General features: G+C 30.7%; 1 protein-coding gene across 1 annotated transcript in view; it reads right to left on the bottom strand.

Annotated features, from left to right (window-relative positions):
* LOC137657357 (uncharacterized) overlaps nucleotides 1–10,000 on the bottom strand; it is a 154,577-nt gene that overhangs the window by 21,842 nt on the left and 122,735 nt on the right. The window lies entirely within an intron of this gene.

Raw genomic sequence — 10,000 nt, 5'->3', positions numbered from 1 at the left:
ATAATAATAATAATAATAATAATAATAATAATAATAATAATAATAATAATAATAAATTTGGCAAGGTATACCATAGAAAAGAGTATAAGGACACTCATAAAACAAGAGCTACCATATATAAAAGAATCAATATCATCTGAGGTCTTAAAGTTGTGTGATAAGAAGGAAAACAATAATATGGATATATCTTGCTAAACTAAAGAGCTATACACTTCTTTAATAAGACTGTGTCATCACACACTTCACTGAGGCTTTGTTAGGTTAGGTTAGGTTCTTAGAACGTTTCCGTAGATTTCCATAGTGGAAAGGGCGGGGAAAACGACTGGGTTGTAATATTTGTAAACTAAAAGCTCATAAAAGAAAATTATATCTTAATTATTGTATGACAGGAATAAATAGTCATGAAAAAAACTAATTCATTGTAAATAAAAACGAATATACTATGAGAACATTTAATGGAGGCAATTCAAAACTTTACACAAATTCACGAGAAAAGAAAATTGTGACGGAAAAAGAATGGTGCAGATAGGAGATTCAGTGGAAGCAAAGAATTTACTATATATAGATAATAGAAATATTTATTAAATGCATAAACAGTTTCTTTCTGCATGTGTAAATATACACTCATAAATCGACACTTGATCAAATTCAATCAATGGTAAAATGAAGTAATTAAAATAATTTGAAACGTTATACCTAATCCATATGTTGAAGAACAGGTTTAAAAAAACAAACGATTTTTTTTTTTTAGTAACATACTGAATTCCCGATACTCAAACAGACACACACACTATCCCGTCTCTATTCTTCAATGAAGCGCATAACTGATAGGCATACATACGGCAGTTCACAACAGAAATTTAAATCTTTTAACATATCTTCTAATCACAATGTAAATGAGAAATTCAAAGGACTGAAAAGAGACTGAATATATATACATACATACATACATACACACACACACACACACACACATATATATATATATATATATACATATATATAAATATATATAAACATATATATATATATATATATATATTTATATATATAATATATAATATATATATATATAAATATATATAGATCTATATATATACATATATATATATATATATATATACATAATTATATATATACAGTATATATATATATATATATATATATATTAATATGCATATATATACATATATATTTATATATCTTTCCTTTCACGCTCAGGGGGCGAGGAAGCAGTCATACCTTGGTGAAAAGGGGCACCCAGAGAGGTACACTCTGAAACCACACTCTCCCACAAATTGCCGAACCAGCGGGTTGTAATTAGGAAAGGGGGACGGGATGAAAAGGGTTGAATCTGTGTGTGACCATATATATAAATATTTAGCAGTCATTATTGACGGGTCGTGTTCACTAGTACCGTTATAAACATTTAGTGCCCCTCTTGGAAAAGGTCTTTAGTGGAAGCAATGAGTTGGGTAATGTGGAAGGCATGAATGTCTATTTCAACAACTTAGGACTCCTAACGACACTGAACATCAGTATGAGCTTTTATAACAGCAGGGAATATACAGTACACTGATCAGTATTCTCTGTGTCTTTGGGTGACACCGTTGGGGTGTCTCCCAAAACATGACTAGCATTCATCTCTTGAAATGACGTAAGTGGATTACATGATTCAAAGGATATATAGATATATCCACAAAATACACGACTTGTTCTATATAAACATCACTTAATTATATATATAAAGTATATATATATATATATATATATATGTATATATGGGAACATATAGATACCTTTTTTTTCAGATTACAAATGTTAACGATACTGAGGTGGTGCCAGAAAGCGTTTTCTGAGATTGCAAGCACTTTATTCTCTTAACTCCCAGCAAAAATTAGTTTCCATTTGCTGTCTACTAGACTGGAAAGGTAATTATAGTATATACAGATATATAATTCCAGGATCCTTCCTCCTTAATGGACACCAGATCTTTCATCTATCCAAATATCCATCCATCTGTCTACTTATACAGACACACATATATATATATGCGTATATATATATATATATATATATATATACATACATATACTGTATATGTGTGTGTCCAAATCTGGTTTCCATTGCAAAAGCAGGATTCTAGATTCAATACAATAGATATATACTGCTGCATTCTTCTAACGTGAGAAGAGAATCTCATTTCAGAAGTTATCTTAGAAATATCATTCTTGTGACCATCAAAGGACATTTACCTTCCAACTCAAGTAATACGTTTTTTTAAAAATAGCTAATACTTTGAAGTATTCCCCGTATTTAAGAAATGGCTAATACTTTCAAGTTTTCCCCGTATTTAAGAAAAGGCTAATACTTTGAAGTGTTCCTGGTATTTAAGAAAAGGCTAATACTTTGAAGTGTTCCTGGTATTTAAGAAATGGCTAATACTTTGAAGTGTTCCCCGTATTTAAGAAATGGCTAATACTTTGAAGTGTCCCCCGTATTTAAGAAATGGTTAATACTTTCAAGTTTTCCCCGTATTTAAGAAATGGCTAATACTTTGAAGTGTTCCTGGTATTTAAGAAATGGCTAATACTTTGAAGTATTCCCCGTATTTAAGAAATGGTTAATACTTTCAAGTTTTCCCCGTATTTAAGAAAAGGCTAATACTTTGAAGTGTTCCTGGTATTTAAGAAATGGCTAATACTTTGAAGTGTCCCCCGTATTTAAGAAATGGTTAATACTTTCAAGTTTTCCCCGTATTTAAGAAATGGCTAATACTTTGAAGTGTTCCTGGTATTTAAGAAATGGCTAATACTTTGAAGTGTCCCCCGTATTTAAGAAATGGTTAATACTTTGAAGTGTTCCTGGTATTTAAGAAATGGCTAATACTTTGAAGTGTTCCTGGTATTTAAGAAATGGCTAATACTTTGAAGTGTTCCTGGTATTTAAGAAATGGCTAATACTTTGAAGTGTTCCTGGTATTTAAGAAATGGCTAATACTTTGAAGTGTCCCCCGTATTTAAGAAATGGTTAATACTTTCAAGTTTTCCCCGTATTTAAGAAAAGGCTAATACTTTGAAGTGTTCCTGGTATTTAAGAAATGGCTAATACTTTCAAGTTTTCCCCGTATTTAAGAAAAGGCTAATACTTTGAAGTGTTCCTGGTATTTAAGAAAAGGCTAATACTTTGAAGTGTTCCTGGTATTTAAGAAATGGCTAATACTTTGAAGTGTTCCTGGTATTTAAGAAATGGCTAATACTTTGAAGTGTCCCCCGTATTTAAGAAATGGTTAATACTTTGAAGTGTTCCCCATATTTAAGATATGGTTAATACTTTGAAGTGTTCCCCGTATTTAAGAAACGGCTAATACTTTAAAGTGTCTCCCGCATTTAAGAAATTGCTAATACTTTGAAGTGTTCCCGTATTTAAGAAAAGGCTAATACTTTGAAGTGTTCTCCATATTTAAGAAATGGCTAATACTTTGAAATATTCCCGTATTTAATAAATGGCTAATACTTTGAAGTATTCTCCGTATTTAAGAAATGGCTAATACTTTGAAGTATTCTCCGTATTTAAGAAATGGCTAATACTTTGAAGTTTTCCCCGTATTTAAGAAAAGGCTAATACTTTAAAGTGTTCCTGGTATTTAAGAAATGGCTAATACTTTGAACTGTTCCTGGTATTTAAGAAATGGCTGATACTTTGAAGTGTTCCTGGTATTTAAGAAATGGCTAATACTTTGAACTGTTCCTGGTATTTAAGAAATGGCTAATACTTTGAAGTGTTCCCCGTATCTAAGAAATGGTTAATACAGTGTTCTTCCTATTTAAGAAATGGTTAATACTTTGAAGTGTTCCCCATACTTGAGATATGATTAATACTTTGAAGTGTTCCCCGTATATAAGAAATGGCTAATACTTTCAAGTGTTTCCCGCATTAAATAAATTGCTAATACTTTGAAGTGTTCCCGTATTTAAGAAAAGGCTAATACTTTGAAGTGTTCTCCAAATTTAAGAAATGGCTAATACTTTGAAATATTCCCGTATTTGATAAATGGCTAATACTTTGAAGTATTCCCCGTATTAAGAAATGGCTAAAACTTTGAAGTATTCCTCGTATTAAAGATATGGCTAATACTTTGAAGTATTCTCCGTATTTAAGAAATGGCTAATACTTTGAAGTATTCTCCGTATTTAAGAAATGGCTAATACTTTGAAGTATTCTCCGTATTTAAGAAATGGCTAATACTTTGAAGTATTCTCCGTATTTAAGAAATGGCTAATACTTTGAAGTATTCCCCGTATTAAGAAATGGCTAAAACTTTGAAGTATTCCTCGTATTAAAGAAATGGCTAATACTTTGAAGTATTCTCCGTATTTAAGAAATGGCTAAAACTTTGAAGTATTCCTCGTATTAAAGAAATGGCTAATACTTTGAAGTATTCTCCGTATTTAAGAAATGGCTAATACTTTGAAGTATTCTCCGTATTTAAGAAATGGCTAATACTTTGAAGTGTTCCTCGTATTTAAGAAATGGCTAATACTTTGAAGTATTCTCCGTATTTAAGAAATGGCTAATACTTTGAAGTGTTCTCCGTATTTAAGAAATGGCTAATACTTTGAAGTATTCCTCGTATTTAAGAAATGGCTAATACTTTGAAGTGTTCCCCGTATTTAAGAAATGGCTAATACTTTGAAGTATTCTCCGTATTTAAGAAATGGCTAATACTTTGAAGTATTCTCCGTATTTAAGAAATGGCTAATACTTTGAAGTATTCCTCGTATTTAAGAAATGGCTAATACTTTGAAGTGTTCTCCGTATTTAAGAAATGGCTAATACTTTGAAGTATTCCTCGTATTTAAGAAATGGCTAATACTTTGAAGCGTTCTCCGTATTTAAGAAATGGCTAATACTTTGAAGTATTCCTCGTATTTAAGAAATGGCTAATACTTTGAAGTGTTCCTCGTATTTAAGAAATGGCTAATACTTTGAAGTATTCTCCGTATTTAAGAAATGGCTAATACTTTGAAGTATTCCTCGTATTTAAGAAATGGCTAATACTTTGAAGTATTCTCCGTATTTAAGAAATGGCTAATACTTTGAAGTATTCCTCGTATTTAAGAAATGGCTAATACTTTGAAGTATTCTCCGTATTTAAGAAATGGCTAATACTTTGAAGTATTCCTCGTATTTAAGAAATGGCTAATACTTTGAAGTATTCCTCGTATTTAAGAAATGGCTAATACTTTGAAGTATTCCCCGTATTTAAGAAATGGCTAATACTTTGAAGTATTCCTCGTATTTAAGAAATGGCTAATACTTTGAAGTATTCCTCGTATTTAAGAAATGGCTAATACTTTGAAGTATTCCTCGTATTTAAGAAATGGCTAATACTTTGAAGTATTCCTCGTATTTAAGAAATGGCTAATACTTTGAAGTATTCCCCGTATTTAAGAAATGGCTAATACTTTGAAGTATTCTCCGTATTTAAGAAATGGCTAATACTTTGAAGTATTCTCCGTATTTAAGAAATGGCTAATACTTTGAAGTATTCCTCGTATTTAAGAAATGGCTAATACTTTGAAGTGTTCCTCGTATTTAAGAAATGGCTAATACTTTGAAGTATTCCTCGTATTTAAGAAATGGCTAATACTTTGAAGTATTCCTCGTATTTAAGAAATGGCTAATACTTTGAAGTGTTCCTCGTATTTAAGAAATGGCTAATACTTTGAAGTGTTCCTCGTATTTAAGAAATGGCTAATACTTTGAAGTGTTCCACGCACATAAGAAAATGTTCTCCCATTTGCAAACATAGATTATTCTTATCCATTTCAAAAAAGCGTGACAAGTCCAATAGAAAGTTTAATATATTGAAATTAGTTACAAAAAATTTTATCTACTCTTGTCCATTCTCTCAAGGGGATAACTACTGCACTCTAATTTCAATGGCTACTTTCCTCTTGGTAAGGGTAGAAGAGACTCTTCAGCTATGGTAGGCAGCTCTTCTAGGAGAAGGACACTCCAGAATCAAACCATTGTTCTCTAGTCTTGGGTAGTGCCATAGCCTCTGTACCATGGTCTTCCACTGTCTTGGGTTAGAGTTCTCTTGCTTGAGGGTACACTCGGGCACACTGTTGTATCTAGTTTCTCTTCCTCTTGTTTTGTTATAGTGTTTAAAGTTTATATAGGAAATATTCATTTTAATGTTGTTACTATTATTAAAATATTCTGTTTTCCTTATTTCCTTTCCTCACTGGGCTATTTTCCCTGTTGGAGCCCCTGAGCTATTAGCATCCTGCTTTTCCAACTAGGGTTGTAGCTTAGCATTTGATAATAATAATAATAATAATAATAATAATAATAATAATAATAATAATAATAATAATTTGAATAAAGTCTTTATGGCATACAATTATGAACCGTATTCGTACGCTGAAAATAAAAGTCTTGTTTATTCATTTATTTATTTATTCAAATCAGCGTGTGTTGATATCCATTTGAAACAACTTATAATGATTCAGTCTATACTCTTCCATATAAACACACAATCAATTACCATCATTTGAAAACAAAAACTATATACATATGATCAGTGCCCAAGGCCCCCTCCACCGAAGCTAGGACCAAGGAGGACCAGGCAATGGCTGTTGATAACCCAGCAGGTAGACCTCTCTCTTTAGCTCACAAGAATGGTGAATGGTGAGGTTGCAGCTTATAGCATCCTTTTTTTTTTCAACTAAGGTTATAGCTTAATAGGTTATATATATATATATATATATATGTATATATATATGTACATATATATATATATATATATATATATTATATACATACATATATATATATATATATGTGTGTGTGTGTGTGTAAATATAATGTGTACGTATATATATATATATATATATGACCGCATGTTTGTGTGTATGTGTGTGGAGGAAAGAATCAATATTATTCGTGTGTGCTCGTTAATAATAATAATAATAATAATAATAATAATAATAATAATAATAATAATAATAATAATAATAATAATAATAATAATAATAAAACATAAGACCAGAAATCCGTTAAAATTCCTCTTGTTTTGTTATGGCTTTTATAATTTATATAGGAAATAAGTTTAATGTTGTTACTGTTCTTGAAATATTTTATTTTTCCTTGTTTCCTTTCCTCACTGGGTTATTTTCCCTGTTGGGGCCCCTGGGCTTATAGCCTCCTGCTTTACCAAATCAGGTTGTAGTTTAGTAAGTAGTAGTAACAACAACAACAATAATAATAATGATAACAACAATAATAATAATAATAATAATAATAATAATAATAATAATAATAATAATAATAATAATAATAATAATAATAATAATAACAACAACAAACTAAACTTGAAATATTAAAAGCCTCCTGGAAGAAAATTTCTAAAAGCGAATTCCGAGTTTTCTCGTCTCGGTCCGAAGCATTGCATCACCCTTCAACACAACACCGGAGAAAATTTGAAAATGCGGCCATCACGATACTTCTTTTAACCTTCAAAAGGGAGAGGATTCTATCGTGTTCTGCCATCAACGCGGATAGATTACATAGGTTTCTATGTGATCATGCGAGTTTGAAGTCTTGAAACGAGAACGAAAAATGAAAAAAAAAAAAAAAAGATGAATATCGAATCTAATAAATTCTAAATTTATTTCGGAAAACTATTTGCATTATAAAAAGGGGGGGATAAACGAATGATAAAAAAAAAAATTAAATAAATACTGAATCTAATGATTTTTAAATTATTTCGGAAAACTACTTGCATTATAAAAAGGAGGGGATAAACGAATGATAAGAAAAAAGATTAAATAAATACTGAATCTAATGATTTTTAAATAATTTCGGAAAACTACTTGCATTATAAAAAAGGGGGGGATAAACGAATGATAAAAAAAAAATCAATATTGAATCTAATGACTTAAATTATTTTGAAAAACTACTTGCATTATGAAAAAAAAGGAGATAAACGAATGATAAAAAAAAATGATAAAAAGAAAATCAATACTGAATTTAATGAATTTTAAATTATTTCGGAAAACTAGTTGCATTATATATAAAAAAAAAAAAATGGGGATGAACGAATGATAAAAAAAAAAAAAAATCAATACTGAATCTAATGACAAATTATTTTGGAAAACTACTTGAATTATAAAAAAAGGGATAAATGGTAATTTTTTTTTTAAATCAATACTGAATCTAATGACTTTTAAATTATTTCGGAAAACTAGTTGCATTATATAAAAAAAAAAAAAATGGGGATAAACGAATGATAAAAAAGAAAAAAAATCAATACTGAATCTAATGACAAATTATTTTGGAAAACTACTTGAATTATAAAAAAAAAAAAAAAAGGATAAACGAATGATAATTTTTTTTTTTAAATCAATACTGAATCTAATGACTTTTAAATTACTTCGGAAAACTATTTGTATTATGAAAAAAAGGAGATAACCGAATGATAGAAAAAAAAAAGAATTATCATATACCGATATCTAATGATTTTTAAATCATTTCGGAAAACTATTTGTATTATGAAAAAAAGGAGATAACCGAATGATAAAAAAAAAAAAATATTATATACCGAATCTAATGATTTTTTAATTATTTCGGAAAACGATTTGCATTACAGAAAAAAAAAGGAGATAAATGAAAAATAAAATCAGTTAAGAAACGAAATTATCGGGAACGCGCAGAACCATTTCACAAACGTGGTGTAATTAACCTTGGCCTGGTCAGAGATCAATCACTGACGGGGAGTGGCGAGAAAATAAAATTTGTTAACCAAGCGTGAAGAAAAATTATCTATTATATATGAATCTATCATGAATATAATATATATATATATATATATATATACTGTGTACATATATATATATATGTGTGTGTGTATATATATATATATATATATATGTGTGTGTGTATATATATATATATATATATTGTAAACTTCTTGTGCAACAATATCTTAGGATACATGATTGCATTGAGTTCTGTTCTGAAGCTCTCTCTCTCTCTCTCTCTCTCTCTCTCTCTCTCTCTCTCTCAGTCTAGAAAGGAGAAGAGAATGCTACATGATAATACAAGCATGGAAGCAAATAGAAGGAATTACTGAAAACATCATGGAGCTAAAAATATCAGAAAGAGCAAGCCGAGGTAGATTAATATTGCCAAAAAATATACCAGGTAAACTAAGAAAGGCGCACAGGACATTAATCCACTACGCACCAGCATCGATAAGAAACATATCAGGAGTGAGCGTAGATGTGTTTAAGAATAAGCTCGATAAATACATAAGAAGCATCCCAGACCATCCAAGACTGGAAGATGCAAAATACACCGGAAGATGCATTAGCAATTCTCTGGTGGATATACGAGGTGCCTCACACTGAGGGACCTGGGGAAACCCAAACATAAAATAAGGCAATAAGGTAAGGTAAGGCTCTCTCTCTCTCTCTCTCTCTCTCTCTCTCTCTCTCTCTCTCTCTCTCTCTCTCTCTCTCTCTCTCTCTGGAGACCTACAGAGGAGAGCAACACGAATCTACCCAAAAGACTGATGCAATTCACATGAAGACGATGCAACTACACTGACCATGAATTATTCATCATGGACAAGAATAAATAAAAAAAAACTTATTTCTTAGAATATATTAATACAAAATAAAACAAGAGATCAAATCTATGAACTCGATGTAAAATTCTTACAACTACGGTAAAAGGTGTCTAGTTTCAGTTCCAGTTCCATGAGAATAGATGGTCACCAGAACGCCAGACGGTCAAGCCCCCCCCCCCCCCCCCTACTGTGGTGCCCAACCACAGCAGTGGCCTCCCCAGTAAACAGCTTAAACTCACGGTCCCGGTCTGAGATCGATCTGCCGCCATGCGAATGCTAGCCAAACACGTTACAACTGTACTAACCAGCTAGTTATCTCTAATTGAGGGAACCCTCTAAATATCTCAGTTAAGTGTCTGA

The sequence above is a fragment of the Palaemon carinicauda genome, chromosome 18 (genome assembly GCF_036898095.1).
Source record: "Palaemon carinicauda isolate YSFRI2023 chromosome 18, ASM3689809v2, whole genome shotgun sequence".
Lineage (NCBI taxonomy): Eukaryota > Metazoa > Arthropoda > Malacostraca > Decapoda > Palaemonidae > Palaemon > Palaemon carinicauda.
This window is presented reverse-complemented; position numbering and strand designations above follow the sequence as displayed.